Source organism: Aquarana catesbeiana, linkage group LG05 (assembly GCF_042186555.1).
Source record: "Aquarana catesbeiana isolate 2022-GZ linkage group LG05, ASM4218655v1, whole genome shotgun sequence".
Classification (NCBI taxonomy): domain Eukaryota; kingdom Metazoa; phylum Chordata; class Amphibia; order Anura; family Ranidae; genus Aquarana; species Aquarana catesbeiana.
Window position 1 is genome coordinate 72,820,269 of NC_133328.1, and position 19,901 is coordinate 72,840,169.

The 19,901-nt window shown below is 43.4% G+C and overlaps 1 protein-coding gene across 5 annotated transcripts in view; it reads right to left on the minus strand.

The window, feature by feature from the left end:
* PARD3 (par-3 family cell polarity regulator) overlaps positions 1–19,901 on the minus strand; it is an 867,373-nt gene that overhangs the window by 416,646 nt on the left and 430,826 nt on the right. The window lies entirely within an intron of this gene.

A 19,901-nucleotide genomic window follows, 5' to 3' on the forward strand; every position in this document is an offset into this window, starting at 1 on the left:
GAAAGGTTTCAATAACCACCACAAAACCAGAACTTTGAGAAGTATGCTTCCAAACATCCAAATACACAAAGCTAATTCAGGTTAAGGGGTAGGACTACTATTAACCTGGCCACACACTAGTAGAATTTAATTCCAAACTTTTTGCTCTATTTTCTAATAGCTCATGGGATCAAATTGAACCTCATTTTTGACAACAGTGATGAGAAAATTCAAAGGAGCAGGGTGGAAACTTTTTCTCAAACAAATTAATTTCCAACAGTGTGTACGGTTTTCATTCGAAAACTACATACATTCTAAAACAGATTGTTAAAAGCAAGTAAAATTTTGAAGTAGCTTCACACGATATTCAGTCAATAAACATACAAAGAATTTTTGTTTGTTCATACATCAAACATCTTCTAGTATATGGTCAGCTCAAGAAACCAAATCTGAACTCCCCAGAGGAGTTCATAAGCATTCCTAAAAATTAGCAGTGCACAACGATGCTTACTGTATCTAGACTGTCTTTATTCTAAGTGGAAGAAGACTTAACACTAAAAGATGCGCACACCTGGGCCTATTGGAGGTCTACTGTGCACCCGCAGAAGGAAGAGGAGGACTGGCTGGTGGTAAACATTGCATCGAGAAATGGCTAGACTAAGTACAAGAACTAGTAAATTTTGGATGAATAAGGGAAGAGTAGGTTAGATCACCATTGTGAAATAGGTGGAGGGTTGCAATTTTCTTACTCATTAAAAAATTGCAAAAACACGTGATTCAGGATGCCTACAATAAGACAAAAGTGAATAGGTCTGCTGCCTCATTCCTTTGCTGTCAGTATGAATAAATTCTGACAAGTTTTAGAGGACATCAAGGGGAAAAAAAGTGATGACGAGGGACCTCCAGCACACAACTTGTGACTGACAGCCTCAGCTCTGTTCCTGTGTTCTGTGTGAAGGGGTGTCTGTCAATTCTCTCCAATAAGCTCTTAGAGCTCTCCTCACAAAGCTCTGCAATGTGTAATTTCAGCTCTCCGCCCTGTTTTCTAAAAGCACAGACCAGCTTTATAAATTCTGGACTTTGAACGGCAGTGGAAAAGAGAATACTGGAGATAAACATGCACAACCTATGTAGGAGGATATGTTTCATCTGTGTGCATCACCTGTGGTCAGTCACTTCACTGGGTATATGTAGGGTTTAGGAAGGTTAGCAAAGTCAGATACAACTATATAGTAGCTTAGCTATTTATGACAGCATGTATTTTCTTAGCCATTAAGGACAATGACGTGTCTAGCAAAGGTTTTTTTTTATGTTTTTTTAAATGTACAGTATTTAACATTAGACCATGCAGAACTGCTTATGGCAGCCTTTAGTCTCCTGCAGCTTGAACTGCCATTCTGTTATGCAGTACAGTCTTCTCATTCTGCATGCAGTCTGCTCTCCCTCATCTTAGAAGGCGATGCTTTCATTGCACTGACTCCTCTGACCAGATTCTGCCTCCAGCACTCAGACTCTCTTATGTTCTGCACACTGTAGAGCATAACTGTGTTTGTCTAAACTTGGAAGAAGTATTGCTTGCACGCACATTTTTGCCACGTCGGAACTCATGGATCAGAAATTAAGTTCACATGCGGAGTGCTTGTGGAATTGTTGTTCCAAAAAACATCTTCTGATTAATAAGCATTATTTTACAGATGTTCTGATTCTCCAATTCATTCTGGAGTCTATTTAAAGGATGACTTTACCCAAAAGCAAAAATTACTTGGCAGTGGGCCTGTTGGGCTAACTCACCTACAAGGCTCTGATATCTTTTTGGTAACTCCTATAGTACACCCCCCCCCCCCCCCCCATTATATTTCCCCACGTTCTCAGGTTGGAGAACATCGAATCTGGAATGTGAAGACTCCTAATAAGGATGTGGCAGATATGTCAACATGAAAAATCAGGTGCATGTAAAACACCACCCGACTTTCTGAAAGGCCCCATTTTCCACCCTCTTACAGAAACTAAACTATCACCAGCTCAGTGGATTGGTCTTTAAATGACAACTTACAGAGAGGGAAAAGTAGGCAGTAACCTGAAGCAGCTTATAAGGATTTTATAAATCAACATCAGAGCTTGTATAAAATACTGCATTCATTATTTTATTGCAAAGTAATTTAAAGTATAACAAAAAGGCAAAACTTTATTTTTGTTCACCACAGAATGAAGATGGTTTAGAACACCTGTTTATCATTGTCATTGAAAGTGAAAGTAAAAGAAAGTCCCACATTTTGGATTGTCCCCAGAAAAGTAATAAAGGGGAAATCTTTCAACGGGGACCTAGGGGGGCCAATAGTTTTGACCTGTCCATTTTTGGAGTTTTGCGTAGCATGTGACAGATTTAGCTTTTCGTTTCTCCAATTTTTTGTGTCATACCAATACAAACAAAAGAAATACACGAAAATGCCTAAAGTTTTAATAACAATTATCTGACAGAAATGCATGAGTGCCAATCATTTTGGGTGTGTGTGTGTGTGTGTGTGTGTGTGTGTGTGTGTGTGTGTGTGTGTGTGTGTGTGTGTGTGTGTGTGTGTGTGTGTGTGTGTGTGTGTGTGTGTGTGTGTGTGTACACTATATTACCAAAAGTATTGGGACGCCTGTCTTTGCACACACATGAACTTTAACCAATTGCCACCCAGGCCAATTCTGACATTTCTCTCCTACATGTACAAATCATCATTTTTTTTTTTTTTGCTAGAAAATTACATAGAATCCCCCAAACATTATATATGTTTTTTTAGCAGAGACTCTAGAAAATACAATGGTGGTCGTTGCAACTTTTTATCTCGCACAGTATTTGCGCAGCAATTTTTCAAACGCAGTTTTTAAAAAAAAAAGTTTCATGCTTAAAAAAAAAAAAAAAAAAACACAGTAAAGTTAGCCCGCTTTTTTTGCATAATGTGAAAGATGTTATGCAGAGTAAATAAATACCTAATATGTCACGCTTCAAATTTGCACACGCTCATGGAATGGCACCAAACTTTGGTACCTAAAAATCCCCATAGGCAACGTTTTACATTTTTTTACTGAGACAGTAGAAGCCAGTAGAAGCCAGTAGAAGACAGTAGAAGACAGTAGAAGACAGTAGAAGCATCGGAGGGCGGCGGAAGGGGGGGGCGTCCCCTCTGGCCAAATGTAAGAATGATCAAGCGGCAGAACCACTATGATCTACTGTCTCAAGCAGTAGATTGGGACGACGCAGAATCGTCCATGGCCCGTCTATTGTCAGTCTTACAATCTCTGGATACCAGGGCCTTCTGGTGCCACCAGAATGACTGGAACCCCCTCCCCCAGAATCCTGCGCAATAAATGTGGAAGGAGAGGGACTGGAGAGAAAACATAAACCAGGGAGTACTGACTCCATGGAACTACCAGAGCATCTGCTCTGATTGTCAGAGGATCCCTTGTTCGGGACACAAACTGCTGTATCTTGTTGTTGAACCTGGATGCCAATAGATCGACCTCTGGCCATCCCCAATGCTGGCAAATTTCCTGGAACACCCCTGGGTGTAGGGACCATTCCCCCAGGCAGATATGCTGGCGGCTGAGTTAATCTGCCTTCCAGTTCTCTACTCCCGGGATATGGATTGCCAATATAAATCGGCACATGTCCCTCTGCCCAGGCTAGTATGTGGTTCACCTCCTTCAGAGCTGAACGACTCCTGGTACCGCCTTGGTGGTTTATATAGGCCACTGCAGTGGCATTACCATACTGAACCCCCGATAGGGCAGTTCTGAAGCTCCACCGTCCAGGACCTTAGGGCCAGACGTACTGTCGTAACTCCAGGATGTTGATGGGCAGTATCTGTTCTATCCTTCACCATTTCCCCTGAGCTGTGAGCCCCTCTAGGGTCGCTCCCCAGCCTGAGACTAGCATCTGTAGTCAGTACTCTCCAAGTTACCGGGAGGAAGGATTATCTCTTTCGCAAGTTCTGTTCCTGCAACCACCAGTATAGGATTAAGCGTGCCCGAGGTAGGACCACTGGATAATCCAGGGCTTGTCCTCTTCTGTTCAAAGCCAACAAGATGTCTTGTTGTAGAGGCCTGGAATGGAACTGGGCATAGGGCACTGCCTCAAAAGAGGACACCATATAGGATCAGTCCTAAATACTTCAGACTTTGAGCTGGTCTCAAGGCTGACTTTTCTGTATTTATGATCCAGTCTAAGCTTTTCAAATACTGCACTGTGCAGGTTATGCTCTCTTCTAGAGCCTGCAGTGAGTGATCTCTGAGCAGGTAAATGTCCAGATACCTGAGCACCAAGATCCCATGGGCCCTCAAAAGACCCAGTACTGGTGCTAGGACCTTCGTAAAAACACCCGGGGAGCTGTGGCAAGCCCGAAGAGTAGAGCCACAAACTTAAAAAGACGTTCCTCTACTGCAAAACGCAGGAACCTCTGATGAGGCTGAAAAATAGGTACGTGTAAATACACATCATTTATATCAATGGAGGCTAGAAAGTCTCCCATCCGGAGCGAGGCTACAACTGAGCGGACAGACTCTATCTGAAAGGACTGGATTAGTAGATACTGGTTCAGGGATCTTAGATCCAAAATGGGCCTTTGTCCCTGTTTGGTTTTTGAACCGTAAACAGGTTTGAATAAAACCTTGCGCCCCTTTCAGATACAGGAACCTGTACAATCACTCCTTAATGCACTAAATGGTGTAGTGCCTGAAACAGTAAGTTTCTTTTTGGAGGATCCAAGGGAACGCTGCATCTTAGAAACCTCTGCGGGGGAACCCCCATACCTCCAGCTTGTAACTGCAGGTCATAGTTGAGGTGACCCACTCATCCTCAACCACTGTTCTCCAAATGTCCGCAAAGTGCAGCAGCCTTCCCCCCATCCAATAGAGTGGGGGCATCTCCTCAAAAGGAAGGCTTGGTGCCCGGGTTTAGAAGAGCTTTGGACCCAGGGCTTTTTCTGGTCCTGGCCTTGCCCCTGGCTCTAGCGCCCTGTTAGCGGCGGAATCTCCTTGGTGCTGAGACACCTGAGGAAGCAGACCCTGAGGTTTTAAGTAGGGGACGCCTGATGCTCTTCCCTCCGGAAATCTTTTGGATATATTTGTCCAAATCATCACCAAACGTTCCCCATGAAAGGGGAAACCTGCCAATAACTTCTTACAAGGAAGCTTGGCTGACCAGTTCTAAAGCCACAAAAAAGTCTGCTCATATACAGTATACAGACAAGAGGGCCAAAAGAGAAACCTACTGTATTGAATCCTTTAAGGCAGTGGTCATCAAACCTGTCCTCAGGGCCCACTAACAGGCCAGGTTTGCAAGATAACTGAAATACATCACAGGTGATATCATTTGCTGCTCAGTGATTGCAGTATTCTAGTCTGCATCTCCCCAAGGTAATACATAAAACCTGGCCTGTTAGTGGGCCCTGAGGACAGGGTTGATGACCACTGCTTTAAGGCATCAACAGTAAAACACAGCGCTCGAGAAATAATCTGTCTTATTTTCAGCAAGATCATCCTCCTGGTTAGGCCTGTCAGGCCGTCTGATCTGATCCTTTACGGACTGGCAGATACCAACTGCTGCAACAGCTGGCTGAATAGCTGAACTGGCCAAAGAAAAGGAAGACTTTAATAATGACTCCAGTTTCTTGCAACAGGGTCTTTCAAACCCTGTGCATTATCCACCGGAAAAGTCAAGTTCTTGTTCAAGGAAGAGACTGCTGCATCTACGGCTGGCATGCTCCACTTCTTTATGAACTTTTCATCCATGGGATATAAAAGGGAAAACATCTTAGAGGAACAAAATTCCTGCCAGGATATTCCCAATCAGAATACACGGCCTGTTTCAACAGTGGGTGTAAGGGAAAAGCCTGTGCGGCCTGAAGAGGCTTCAAGGACCCCAAAGAGGACCAGAGGGGCTCAGAAAAGTCTGCAAGAGGCAACTTAAAGGCAGAACGAACCAGTCTGAATCAAAAGCCTCTGCGACTCAGAGGCAGACATCAACTGGATATCTTCTTGTCCAGATTGCTCAGAAGCAGACTCGTCCACCAGGCCCTCCACAGAATCCTGAGCTTTTAGCTCTTCCCCATTCTTTTTTTTTTTAATAATCAAAATTTTATTATTTCATTTATATATACATCATTTATACAACATTCTATACCCCTATATTCAATCCACAGGAAAAAACATACTACACATTACATCCTTCCTCTCCACCGCATTTTCCCCCCTGTCCCAGCAGTCGACATTAACATATGTGATGGGGAGAAAAAAAAAAAAGCTCTTCCCCATTCTCAACCGATTCCTGTTCCAAACTAGGAGGTTCATGGGAGGGGGATCTGTCACTCTTCTTGCCACCCTGTTGGATGGAGGCAATCATGCCAGCAATCCTGTGCTCTAACCCGGCTAGGACCAAGGACAGTATATCCTTGGTGATTAAGGGTGAAGCAGCAGCATTGACTGTAGGCACCATACCAGATAGACGCAGCGGCTCAGATTTCCCGGAAGCCTCTGGTCTTTCAGGGGATACAACACTAGAGATATGACTAGATTCATCAGGAGCAACTGATGACATAGGTGTGCCCTTCCCTGTAGTGTTTCTCCCGCTCCTATTTTTTGAAGACATTTACAAGTCACAAAAAGGGAGTACTCGGGTGTAGTATTAACACACCTCAGAAGAAAGACCCTTTAATAGGGCTCACCAAGCCCCTATGCAACAATCCTGCTAAGCACCTTAGCCTGCCAAGCAACACCTGGTGACTCACGTGACCCGGGTAAGGAGAAATGAACCACTGCAAGTGTCTGTTCAGAGCCTGCTCTGTCCCACAGCTGCCTTCTGGAAGCACTGCATGCTTGGCATACACAGCTTACATAAGCTAGCCGTGTGCCAGAACGGCAATCGGGCGCGGCTGTATTCGCACATGACTCAAATTTTCGTGCGCCCAGATTAGGCTATGACGCAAATTTTCGTGCGCCCAGATTAGGCTATGGTGCATGGGCGGCTTTGAGTGCGCTTAACGCCCACAGAGAAGCCGCGTGCGCCATGGCCACCAAATAAATTGCTAAACACAGCAGTGCTCTTGCAAATGCACGTGCGCCATAGTGAACCAAGGCAAAATGGAGCACCGTCGTGCGCCATCATACAGGTTCTAGATAGCTTGACTGATTGTTATAATCACTGGAACACCCCACAATAAGTAAAGGGGTTTCACTTACCCTCCCAGGCGCAGGGCAACTTAGAAACAGAGCGCAATTTTCACCCATCACGGTGGGTTCCTGTCACTTGAGGACCATCGAGAACTGGGTACTCTTTTCATGTTTAGGGTCCACTCCCTTGGATCTGCACTGCACCCTGCAGGAATGCCTTAGCGCTGTGGTGTCCAGGATCCCACTTTGCAGGGTCCAACGCTCGGAGGTTGCATTACAGGCAAAACCTCGCAGGATCTTGAGTCTTCGCGAGGCTCGGGTAGCATTTATCTAAGCAAACAGATCCTGTGTCAAATGGATCAGATCGGTCAATCCCTTTATTCATTTAAGAACCGTTTGTGGGACTAGAGACCTGGAGCTCAGAAAGCTCAAACAAACGTGCCCATCCACCTTGCAGACTGGTGAAAAACTGGTGTACTTCCTGTATGGGAGGGGTTATATTGGGGATCACTTCCTGTCTAAGACTTTGTCTACCAGTGTCCATTCACCTAGAGATGGCGTATAACCCAGTAGGTGATGAATATTACCCAACTCTGTGTCCCATGATGAATGAAAAATAAATCAGTGTAAGATTTCACAACAGGAGAGGAACATACAAAACTGTAAAAGACTGAAGATAGAGTTGGAGTTCTGCTTTAAATGTCTGCAAAAGAAAAGCCGACGTGACTGATAAGCAGAATTAACATGGCACCAGTTTTGTATTCTGCTAACAGACTTTCAATTTTACTTCCCATATCAAGAAGCAATTCGTGCTCAGACCAAACCCTTTATTCTCCCCAGCTCCCTACTTACATATTCATTAACTATTCAAGCTATTAGGCCTGTCCTATGTTTCATTCAAAACATTTACTTGACACAAAGGTCATTCAGAATGACTTCAGCTGATTGAAGCCGCTCATGTATATAATTTCTAATAAAGAAATGATGAATGATAAAATATGTTGAATGCTTTTCCTTTAACATCATGTTTAACCACTTCCTGACCGCCTCACGCAGATATACTGCAGCAGAAGGGCACGTACAGGCAGATTAACGTACCTGTACGTTGCCCTTTAAGAGGTGGCTTGAGGGCACGCGTGCGCCCGCCGGGAGCTCCATGAGCGTGATCTCGGGTCCCGCGGACTCGATGTCCGGGGGGATACCCGCGATCGTCTCACGGTGAAGAACGGGGAAATGCTAATGTAAACAAGCATTTCCCCGATCTGCCTAATGACACTGACACTGATCACAGCTCCCTGTAATCGGGAGCGGTGATCAGTGTCGTGTCACACACAGCCCCTCCCCCCCACAGTTAGAATCACTCCCTAGGACACACTTAACCCCTACAGCGCCACCTAGTGGTTAACCCCTTCACTGCCAGTCACATTTACACAGTAATCAATGCATTTTTAATCGCATTGATCGCTGTATAAATGTGAATGGTCCCAAAATAGCGCCAAAAGTGTCCGATCTGTCCGCTATAATGTCGCAGTCACGATAAAAATTGCCGCAATTACTAGTAAAAAAAAAAATTCATAAAAATGCCATAAATCTATCCCCTATTTTGTAGACATATAACTTTTGCACAAACCAATCAATAAACGCTTATTGTGATTTTTCTTTTACCAAAAATAGGTACAAGAATACGTATCGGTCTAAACTGAGGAAAAAAAAAATTTTTTATATATATTTTTTGGGGATATTTATTATAGCAAAAAGTAAAAAATAATGAATTTTTTCAAAATTGTCGCTATTTTTTTGTTTATAGCGCAAAAAATAAAAACCACAGAGGTGATCAAATAACACCTATTTGTGTGTGTGTGTGTGGGGGGGGGGGGGGGGGAGACGTCAATTTTGTTTGGGAGCCACGTCGCACGACCGCGCAATTGTCAGTTAAAGCGACGCAGTGCCGAATTGCAAAAAGTGCTCTGGTCTTTGGCCAGCCAAATGGTCCGGGGCTTAAGTGGTTAACCACTTCCAGACCAGCTGCCGCAGTTTTACGTTACCATACGTCACTTCGCCTTTTGGCCACTAGGAGCGCGCGCCCGAGTGTGCCTGTAGCCGATGCGAGTGCCTGACGGGCACGATGACCGCCGGGAACCCGTGAGCGCTCGTGACAGAGCGAGAACCAAGATCTGTGACATGAAAACATGAAAAACAATACAATGGAGATGGATGCTGATCAGGATCAGCCGTAAATGACGCACAGATGCGCAATGACAACATAAAGTATGTATACAAATGATCCAAACCTGGAACCGAAAATAATCATGTGACAGCAGAAAGGATCTAACTCCTTCTGTGAAATATGATAAGCCCAGAAATAAGAATGTAATAGACAGGAGTCAATTTGAATCAAAGCCCATTGTGCACAGAAAAGAGAATATATGTATCCAGCTGCTCCAGTTCCAGCGAAATGGATGACTTTTTGAATACACTGTTGCATTTACAAAGTTTTATGCAGTTGATACCAGTGTTTGTATGCCAGCTGGTGTTCATATTGTACTTGTACAGTGGAACCTTGGATTACAAGCATAATCCGTTCCAGGAGAATGCTTGTAATCCAAAGCACTCGCTTATCAAAGCGAGTTTCCCCATAGAAGTCAATGAAAACGAAGATAATTCGTTCCGCATTGACTTCTATTACATGCAATACCGCATGTGACCAGAGGTGGGCAGGCACCGGACAGCCTCGGAAATACTCGGACAGCTCGGCTGAACTCGGAAAGGCTCAGAAACACTTGGGAACAGAGTATTTCCGAGTCATTCCGAGTATTTCCTAACGGCTCCGAACCGTTACGAGTGTCCCCGGAGCCCCTGCACCTCTGGCCAAATGTGGTACTGCACCGCCAATTAGCTTGAATTCTGCTTGTTTTGCGAGACAACACTCACAAACCGAGTCAGAATTAAAAAAAAAAAAGTTGCTCGTCTTTTAAAATGCTCGTTAACCGCGTTACTCGTAAACCAAGGTTCCACTGTATTTCACAAAGTTTTTGTAGTTTATTACTTAGTTTTCAACACCGCAGCACCATTTACAGCATATCTCCTTATTTTTTGGTATCTATTTTCAATTCCTCTATAGTGGTGGCACGGGACTACCCTCTTTTTAACAGTGTAAATTACCTTCCCCCTTAAAAAAAAAACTCACACAGCCATTAATGTCTAAACAACAAAAGGGAGTACACCCCTAAGTTAAAATGTCCAAATTGGGCCCAATTAGCCATCTTCCCTCCTGGTGTCATGTGACTTGTTAGTGTTACAAGGTCTCAGGTGTGAATGGGGAGCAGGTGTGTTTTCTCTCTCATACTGGTCACTGGGAGTTCAACATGGCACCTCATGGCAAAGAACTCTGAGGATCTGAAAAAAACTTGTTGCTCTACATAAAGATGGCCTAGGCCAGTGGTGGCGAACCTTGGCACCCCAGATGTTTTGGAACTACATTACCCATGTTGCTCATCCACTCTGCAGTGTACTTGAGCATCATGGGAAATGTAGTTCCAAAACATCTGGGGTGCCAAGGTTCGCCATCACTGGCCTAGACTACAAGACCCTGAAACTGAGCTGCAGCATGTTGGCCAAGACCATACAGCGGTTTAACAGGACAGGTTCCACTCAGAACAGGCCTCGACATGGCCGACATAAGTTGAGTGCACGTGCTCAGCATCATATCCAGAGGTTGTCTTTGGGAGACAGACGTATGAGTGCAGCCAGCATTGCTGCAGAGGTTGAAGGGGTAGGGGGGGTCAGCCTGTCAGTGCTCAGACCATATGCCGCACACCGCATCAAATTGGTCTGCATAGCTGTCGTCCCGGAAGGAAGTCTCTTCTAAAGATGATGCACAAGAAAGCCCGCAAACAGTTTGCTGAAGACAAGCAGACTAAGGACATGAATTACTGGAACCGCGTCCTGTGGTCTGATGGGACCAAGATAAACTTATTTGGTTCAGATGGTGTCAAGCGTGTGCAGTGGCAACCAGGTGAGGCGTACAAAGACAAGTGTGTCTTGCCTACAGTCAAGCATGGTGGTGGGAGTGTCATGGTCTGGGATGGATGAGTGCTTCCGGCACTGGGGAGCTACAGTTCATTGAGGGAACCATGAATGGCAACATGTACCTCGGCATACTGAAGCCGAGCATGATCCCCTCCCTTCGGAGACTAGGCCACAGGGCTGTATTCCAACAGAACGACCACAAACACACTTCCAAGACGACCACTGCTTTGCTAAAGAAGCTAAGGGTAAAGGTGATGGACTGGCCAAGCATGTCTCCAGATCTAAACCCTATTGAGCATCTGTGGGGCATCCTCAAACGGAAGGTGGAGGAGCGCAAGGTCTCTAACATCCACCAGCTCCGTGAAGTCATAGTGGAAGAGGACTCCAGTGGGAACCTGTGAAGCTCTGGTGAACTCCATGCCCAAGAGGGTTAAGGCAGTGCTGGAAAACAATGGTGGCCACACAAAATAGTAGGATGCAATAGGGTGGAGCAGCACTATATGTTTACACTAATGTATTCAAACAGTAAAGGTGCAATCTGTATAAATTCACATAAAGTATTCATTCCTAAAGTTGATAATCAATAAAAGGTGGAATGATTTTGCAAAGAAGAGTGGGCAAATATTGCCAAGTCAAGATGTGTCAAGCTGATAGACTCATACTCAAAAAGACTGAGTGCTGTAATAAAAACAAAAGGTGCTTCAACAAAGTATTAGTTTAACCACTTAAGCCCCGGACCATTTGACTGGCAAAAGACCAGTTTTTTGCGATTCGGCACTGCGTCGCTTTAACTGACAATTGCGCAGTCGTGCGACCTGGCTCCCAAACAAAAATGACGTCCCTTTTTCCCCACAAATAGAACTTTCTTTAGGCGGTATTAGATCACCTCTGCGGTTTTTATTTTTTGCGCTATAAACAAAAAAACAGCGACAATTTTGAAAAAAAAACACATTATTTTTTACTTTTTGCTATAATAAATATCCCCAAAAAATATATAAAAAAAATGTTTTTCCTCAGTTTAAGCCAATACATAAGCGTTTATAGATTGGTTTGCGCAAAAGTTATAGCGTCTACAAAAAAGGAGATTTTTTTTTTTTACTAGTAATGGCGGCGATCAGCGATCTTTATCATGACTGCGACATTATGGCGGAAACATCAGACACTTTTAGCGCCATTTTGGGACCATTCACATTTATACAGCGATCGGTGCAATTAAAAATGCATTGGGTTAAGCGTGTCCTAGGGAGTGGTGTCCTAGGGAGTGATTCTAACTGGGGGGGGAGGGTCTATGTGTGACACGACACTGATCACTGCTCCCGATTACAGGGATCTGTGATCAGTGCCCTGTCGCTAGGCAGAACAGATCTTCCTCTCCGTGAGACGAGGGCGGGTATCCCTGCGAACATCGAGTCTGCGGGACCCGCGATTACACTCACGGAAGTCGCTGCGCGCTTCCGCAAACCGCTTCTTACGTTTATCTGCCTGTACTTTCCCTTCTGCCGATGTATATCGGCGTGAGCCGGTCGGCAAGCGGTTAAGGGTGTGCACACATATGCAACCATATTTTATTTTTTTTATTTTTACTTCTCTCCACCTAAAAGATTTCAATTCGTTGTTCAACTGAGTTGTACAGTTTATAGGTCACATTAACCACTTGCCGACCAGTTCACGCCGATATACGTCGGCAGAATGGCACAGGCGCGCAAAACAACGCACCCGTACGTCACTCCATCATCGGCGGCTAGCAGGTGCTTGCCGCTACCGGCACCACAAGCATGCCCACAGTGCCCACTGACTCGATGTCCCCCCGATGGCCCGCGATAGTTGCATGGAGAGGCATAATGGGGAGATGCCTAGGTAAACAAGGCATTTCCCTGTTCTGCCTAGCAACATGACAGGGATGTACTGCTCCCAGTGATCGGGAGCAGTGATCTGTCAAGTTCTAGTGAGCCCATCCCCCCACAGTTAGAATACACTGAGGAAACACACTTAACCCCTTGATCCCTTCCCTGTCAGTGACATTTACACAGTAATCAGTGCATTTTTATAGCACTGATCGCTGTATAAATGTCAATGGTCCCAAAATAGTTTTTAAAAGAGTCCGATCTCTCCGCTGCAATGTCGTAGTCACTATGAAAAAAGCAGATCACCCCAATTACTAATTTAAAAAAAAAACAACTAATAAAAATGCCATAAATCTATCCCCTATTTTGAAGATGCGATAACTTTTGCACAAACCAATCAATATATGCTTATTGCGATCTTTTTTACCAAAAATATGTAGAAGAATACATATTGGCTTAAACTGAGGAAGAAATATATAAATATATATATATATATATATATATATATATATATATATATATGATCAAATACCACCAAAAGAAAGCTCTATTTGTGGGGGGAAAAAAGGACGTCAATTTTGTTTGGGTACAACGTCGCACGACCGCGCAATTGTCAGTTAAAGCGACGCAGTGCCATATCGCAAAAAAGGGCTTGGTCAGGAAGGGGGTAAATCCTTCCGGGGCTAAAGTGGTTAAAGGTGGAAAAAGTTCTGAAATGATTTATCTTTGTCTCTTTTTTTACATCAGAGAAACCTGGCATTATAACAGGGGTGTGTAGACTTTTTATATCCACTGTATGTATTTCAACAATGTATTTAGACAGAATTCATTTTTGGAAAAAACTGCAATTGAGAAAAAAAAAAAATGAAGAATGGGGGAAAACCAACAATGCATACAACTCTCCCTGTAGATGAGAAAATCAAAATACAACATGTCAATAGGTTATGACTTTCAGAAACTTAACAGAATAATGATGCTGCTCGCTGTCTGATGCTTTCTTATCACACTGATTGTCTAACCATTGCCAAGTGAGGAGAATGTTAATTTCCTCCACATGACAGCTAACTGTTATTGGGCACCATTTGCACATATACATTGAAATTCATTATTCCTATTATCTCAGCTAATACATCACATCTGGCCTTGAATGGTTTTATGCAATTTGGCAGCAGCTGTGAAATATCACGTGTCAAAAGTAATTTTATTTTCAAGACTGAGTGGAAAGTTTAATTTGTCTCCATTTTAATTGTAACACTTGTTTGCCTGGAGACCATTCAAACAGGCTTCAGCCACTTTCAAACGGCGTAGCTGATTACTAGATTATGGAAACTAAACAGATAATTTTGCGTGGAGCTTTCAGTCTCTTCAGAACGTAGCCAACATATCACCAAGAATTTGTTTATTGACAGGTTGAAAGTGTTAAGACATTGCTGTTTAGACTAAGGCAAAGTGGAACGCCAGGCAAACTGCTAAAAAACAACACCCTCCACATGCACTGTATGTTTATTGCTTTACCTACCACCCAGTAATATGTATTGCAGCCAACCATTATAGTGATAGACCCACCTCTGCTTAGAGGATCACGCTGCCAAATCCTGGTTTGGCATTAGAGTTTCTTGGGTCGGCTATACTGCTTACTAGAGATGGGCTTGGGCGGTTTCGGGATCCTAGTCCGCAGCTGCACAGACCGGGAAATGTCCCACTGCCTGTGATTAGCGGTGTGCAGCGATGGCTTCCTGGCAGGATCGGGCAGGTGGGTTGGGACTAGGACTCCTACCACGCCCGAGCCCATCTCTACTGCTTACTAGGTCAGTCCCCCAATTGCTGCATAGGGGTGATAATACTGATTCACAGTCTAAAAAAGCGGTGCTGAAGATGATAACACAATAGTGAGTCCAAAGTAGAAGGAAAGAGTATTCCAGTCACCAGCTATAGTGCATCCATATAAAAGCACTCAGCATCACGTGATAAGGTGATCTGCTTACCAGAAGGCTAAGTATTAGGCATGTAATGATAAGTTCAGGCTCATCCTGCATATCCGCCTCTACAATTCTCCTTCAGATCCTGAAATAGAGGTGTCCAGATAATATTCTCCCTCTTTAAACTTCTCCAGGAACTCATATCAGATGCAAGGCTCTCAATATAACGATCAGCAATGTTGGTTCTGGCTGAGCCGAGTCACACACCGCACCTTCAGTCCTGACCTCCCAATAAGGGCAGGTGGGTTGGGGCTAGGATTCTTACCACGCCCATCCCTACTGCTTACTAGGTCAGTCCCCCAATTGCTGCATAGAGGTGATAATGCTGATTCACTATCTAGTGAGGGGGCTGGAGGTAGAGAGGTGACATAGGATGCCTAATTCCTTAGTCAAGGCTGTATGGGTTCCCCTGTCTGGCTGTGCAGTGCGGAAAATGTGTATAAATCACAGGACTGATGGTACAAAAATACAAAACTTTTGGCAGTTAAAACTGTAAACATTTATGAATTGCAGCTGTGTATATGTTTTGAGATGTAATATGTAAAACATACAGAAAACCCCCTTGTGTAGGTGTTACATACACGAATGCTTCCTTTTAAATAAGCAGACCTCTAGAGCAAATATATGCTAAAAGTTCTTTCACTAGGGATGCACCGATACATCAGCTGTCAAAAATTATCGGGCGAAAATAGGGTTATCACCGTATTACAGATAAAAAAAAAAAAAAAAGTGCCAATAATGGCCACCAAAAAACGCACGCAATTTTACCTCGATTTTGCCGCATTTTCATAGGTCATGTGACTAAAAAAACTCATCAAAAACGCAACATGGGCGCGTTTCTGTGTTTTTATCGCATTTTCAATGCATTCAATGGGGAGGTGCATTACACCACAACTGAAACACAATGGTCCACTGTAAAGACAGACATAAAATTTAAAAGGATGTTTTCACTTGAGCTTTTTCTGCGCTTTTTTTTTTTTTTTTTTAATGCAAAAGCGCTTCAAAAACTATTATTTAAAAAATCGAATTATAGTACAATTGTATTTTACACTGTCTATTTCAGTTTTCGGGCCAAGTGTATCCTGAATTTTCATTTCGGTGCACCATTACTTTCAACAAAGCCGGGGTCAATAGCCTGCCATAGCAATCTCTACCCTATTAATTTCCCTCAAAAGTGAGTATAGATCAGCCAGAGACCTCCTGCACTTACCTTTGCCTACGTGGGTCTTTTTCATCGAACCACTGATCTACAGCATACAAGGCATGCACAGCCTCCATAGACCCTAATGCAGAAGACCTCTATTTACACATAAAAAAAATGTGCGCACTCAGAACACCACAACCATCCAGCTCAATGTAGACTCCTTGAGTCAATGTAGGCAGAAGTGGTGGAGTAACATCAAGCTTCACAAGCAGGTGTTCTCCAGGATGACCATATTACAGACAAAAGGGAGTGGGGTTAGGACTTTTTGCTACAGCAATGCCTGCATGAAACCTGAAACCCTTAACAGGTCAGCTGTGCTACCTTTGTGCATCTCAAGGGTAAATTTATAATTTGGGTTGGAGTGTACCTTTAAATATGAGACTTAATTTAAAAGAAACTGCAAACGGTAAACCTTTGCCTTTGCAGCTATACAACTCTGCCCGATACTTCAAAGAAGTGTCTGAGTTCAATCTCACTACGCTTGAATCAGGTGAGCCTCTATGGGCACTTACAAAGAAATCAAATTTATATAGCATGTGATTTTCATCTTGTGTGAAAATCAAAGCTATGAGAAAAGGAATCAAATAACCACTTCCATATGTCTTATTATTCAGCTGTCTTAAGACAAGTCAGTAGACATTTCCTTTAATATTTATGCCGAGCAGCATCCCAATTGCGCTGTTCTGACCCGCTGTGCAGACAGAGCAGCGTCAACATCCTGAATAGACACCAACAATAGTGACATGTGGATGGAACATCAATGAATGGTATATTTTTAAAAGAGTACCAGCTAATTAAAAGTGCACAAGCAGAGCCTCCCGCAGTTTTCTGGAAAAGTTAACAGACAGACAATTGTTCATCTCTTCTCATTTCAACCTCCCAAGAAATGACTTCCTCTCTGGCTGTTTTTGGCCATACAGAAACCACTGGAGATGGAGTTACGATTGATAATGTACATTATTTACCTTAAACCTTGAAAATCACTGCAACAACTCTGTATCAATAAAAAAGAATCTCTTTGAACAGTCCTTGGAAAAAAAAAAAGAATTTTAACATACCTGTAAATTCTGTATCTTGGAGTACAGTACAGGACACAGGAATCAATTCATAGACCAGGAATCTATGAATCACTTCCCCTTAGTGGACCCATATAACCCTGCCTACTTCGCGAGGTTCAAGTGTTGTTAGGAAGCATCTCCTATGGACACTATCAGGATAAAACTGGAGCCTCACGGAGTAGGTGGGATTATATGGGAACACAAGGGGCGAACCCAACAAAGTTTCTTCTGCCAGTGTCCAACCAACTATAAGTACTGTCATACACCCATGGTCTACAATATGATTCCGTTGTCATGCGCTGTACAATAAAAAATAGTTTCCCATTTGTTCAGCCCTCCTTTGTTTCCTTGTGTGAAATGAAGTTTAAAGGGGTTGTAAAGGTAATTTTATTTTTTTTTTAAAATAACTAACATGTCATACTTACCTTCACTGTGCAGCTCGTTCTGCACACAGTGGCCCCGAACCTGCTCTTCTGGGGTCCCTCGGCGGCTGTTTCAGCTCCTCCCCGCAAGCACTAACCACCTTAATGCGAGCTCCCTCGCATGGTGGTTAGTTATTGCGGGCGCGCTCCCGTGATACAGCCGGCGGCTATAGCCGCTCACTGTATCACTCGGCCCCGCCCCCCGGTGCGCCGCGTCATCGGATGTGATTGACAGCAGCGCGAGCCAATGGCTGTGCTGCTTTCAATCCATCCACTGCAGCCAATCAGCGACCAGGCTGAGCTGCAATAGAGATGACGGGAACGAGCAGCGGAGATTCGAGGTGTCAAGTAAGTAAAACGGGGGGGCTGGGGGCGGCGGTATTGTAAAAAGTTTTTTCACCTTAATGCATATAATGCATTAAGGTGAAAAAATTTTTACCTTTACAACCCCTTTAAATTTAAAAACATTTTTGGATGTTGAGTGGTAAGGAAAGATGACATGCTCTGCATTTTTCTGCTTGTTTGACAATTACGAAGTCCAGATAATCAAAACTGAACTCTATCCAAATAACTGCAGTAACAAACAGAAAGTTCTTGCAAATATATTTTTTAACTAAAAAACAGCAAAAGGCAGAACATAAGAGAGGAGATGTGAAAAAACGCAGAAATCTTTTAACCTAACAGAAAATGCTGACAGCTATAGCATTTCTAATAGACTTTCCCTATGTGGTCACTGGAATATTGGCTTAAATGCTGTATGAATGTTACTTTAAAGCATAAAAGCACATTTAAGTATTAATACATTGCACAGCAGATTCTGGAAGAAAACAGCTTCCTGTCTGCAAGGGATATTTTACCCATGTAATTACTGCAATTCAGCTAAGTTTTGGAGAGAGAAGAAAAGGCTTTTAAAAAAACTGCCAGTTGTTTCTCACATTCTTAATCCAAATTAAAGGATTTTTAGTTATTTCTTGGCCCTGTAACCAGGGTTCCTAATAGGGATGCATAGAATAAAATCCAAACAGATGTTCTAATCCTTTTACACTCTAAAAACAAAGGATAATTTGTCTAGAGCTGCATAGTAACTTCGAAGAGAAACCACCCTGCAGATAAAATCAGATAATGCAACTCATCTAATCAGAAATGGCAACTTTTAATGGACGGAGTAGAGTTAGAAACCAATAACATTAAAATGCATATATAAACCGGAGTGCATTTTCAGCCATGGCACTATTCAAACTGCAGTGAAAAATGCAGTACTTAAAGTCTATGGAGCTACAACGCTCAACTTAGAAACCCTGGCCAGAGACTTAACCCCTGCCTACTCCTATCTAAACTTTTTAAAAAGGAAAAAAGGTGGTTTTAAATATACGCAAATGCTTGTAGTGTACTTCCCACCACACACAGCAGCAAGATAGAATAACAGGTTTCTTGGGAGCTCATCGCTTTAAGGGACACAGGAACCAGTTATTCCAAAACAACTGAGTTATACTGCCCCCCACAGGAGGATTTGCAGAAAGTGGAGAGCAGAGAGTCAGAAGTTTGTCTTGAGGAAGAAAAACTTTGGCCCGGGTTGTGTCTAAGATGCAGATATTTCAAGCGATGTGCCTCTGCTCCAGCCCTGAAGTTTCAAAATCCAACCAAACCATTTTGGGATCTTGACTGCTTGCCCCAAACTGTCAGTCAGTAGTTGGGGTTACAGATTCCTCAACAGGAGAGTATTCCACAAGGGGAATACCAATGTAGCAAAGTACGACTATGTAGTAAGACTATGTGCACGAGAACCTTGGCTCTCCTGGGTCTCTCCCTCCTCTTTGGCTGAGATAGCAGCGTAAGCCATTGGCTGCCCCACTACTGTCCATCACAGCCAGTAAACCAATGAAGAAGAAAGCGGGGGCAGGGCCAAGCCATGCTGTGTGTGTGAATGGACACAGAGCAGCGGCTCAGAAGCGAGCCTTTTCAGGTGCCCCTATAGAACGTTGCTTGCTAAGGAGAAACTAGGCAGAAGGGAAGGGTCAGGAGCTTCAGAGGGGGACCAGAGAAAGAAAGGATCAGGGCTGATCTGTGCAAAACCACTGTACAGAGCAGATAAGTATAACATATTTGTTATAGTTAAACAAAATAAATCTCAACATGACCTACTAAGTCTTCGGCAGCAAGGCATGCAATTAGACTGCTTAAAATTAAAAATAAATGAATAGCATAAAAATGTGTTTTGCTAACACAATCAAATAACC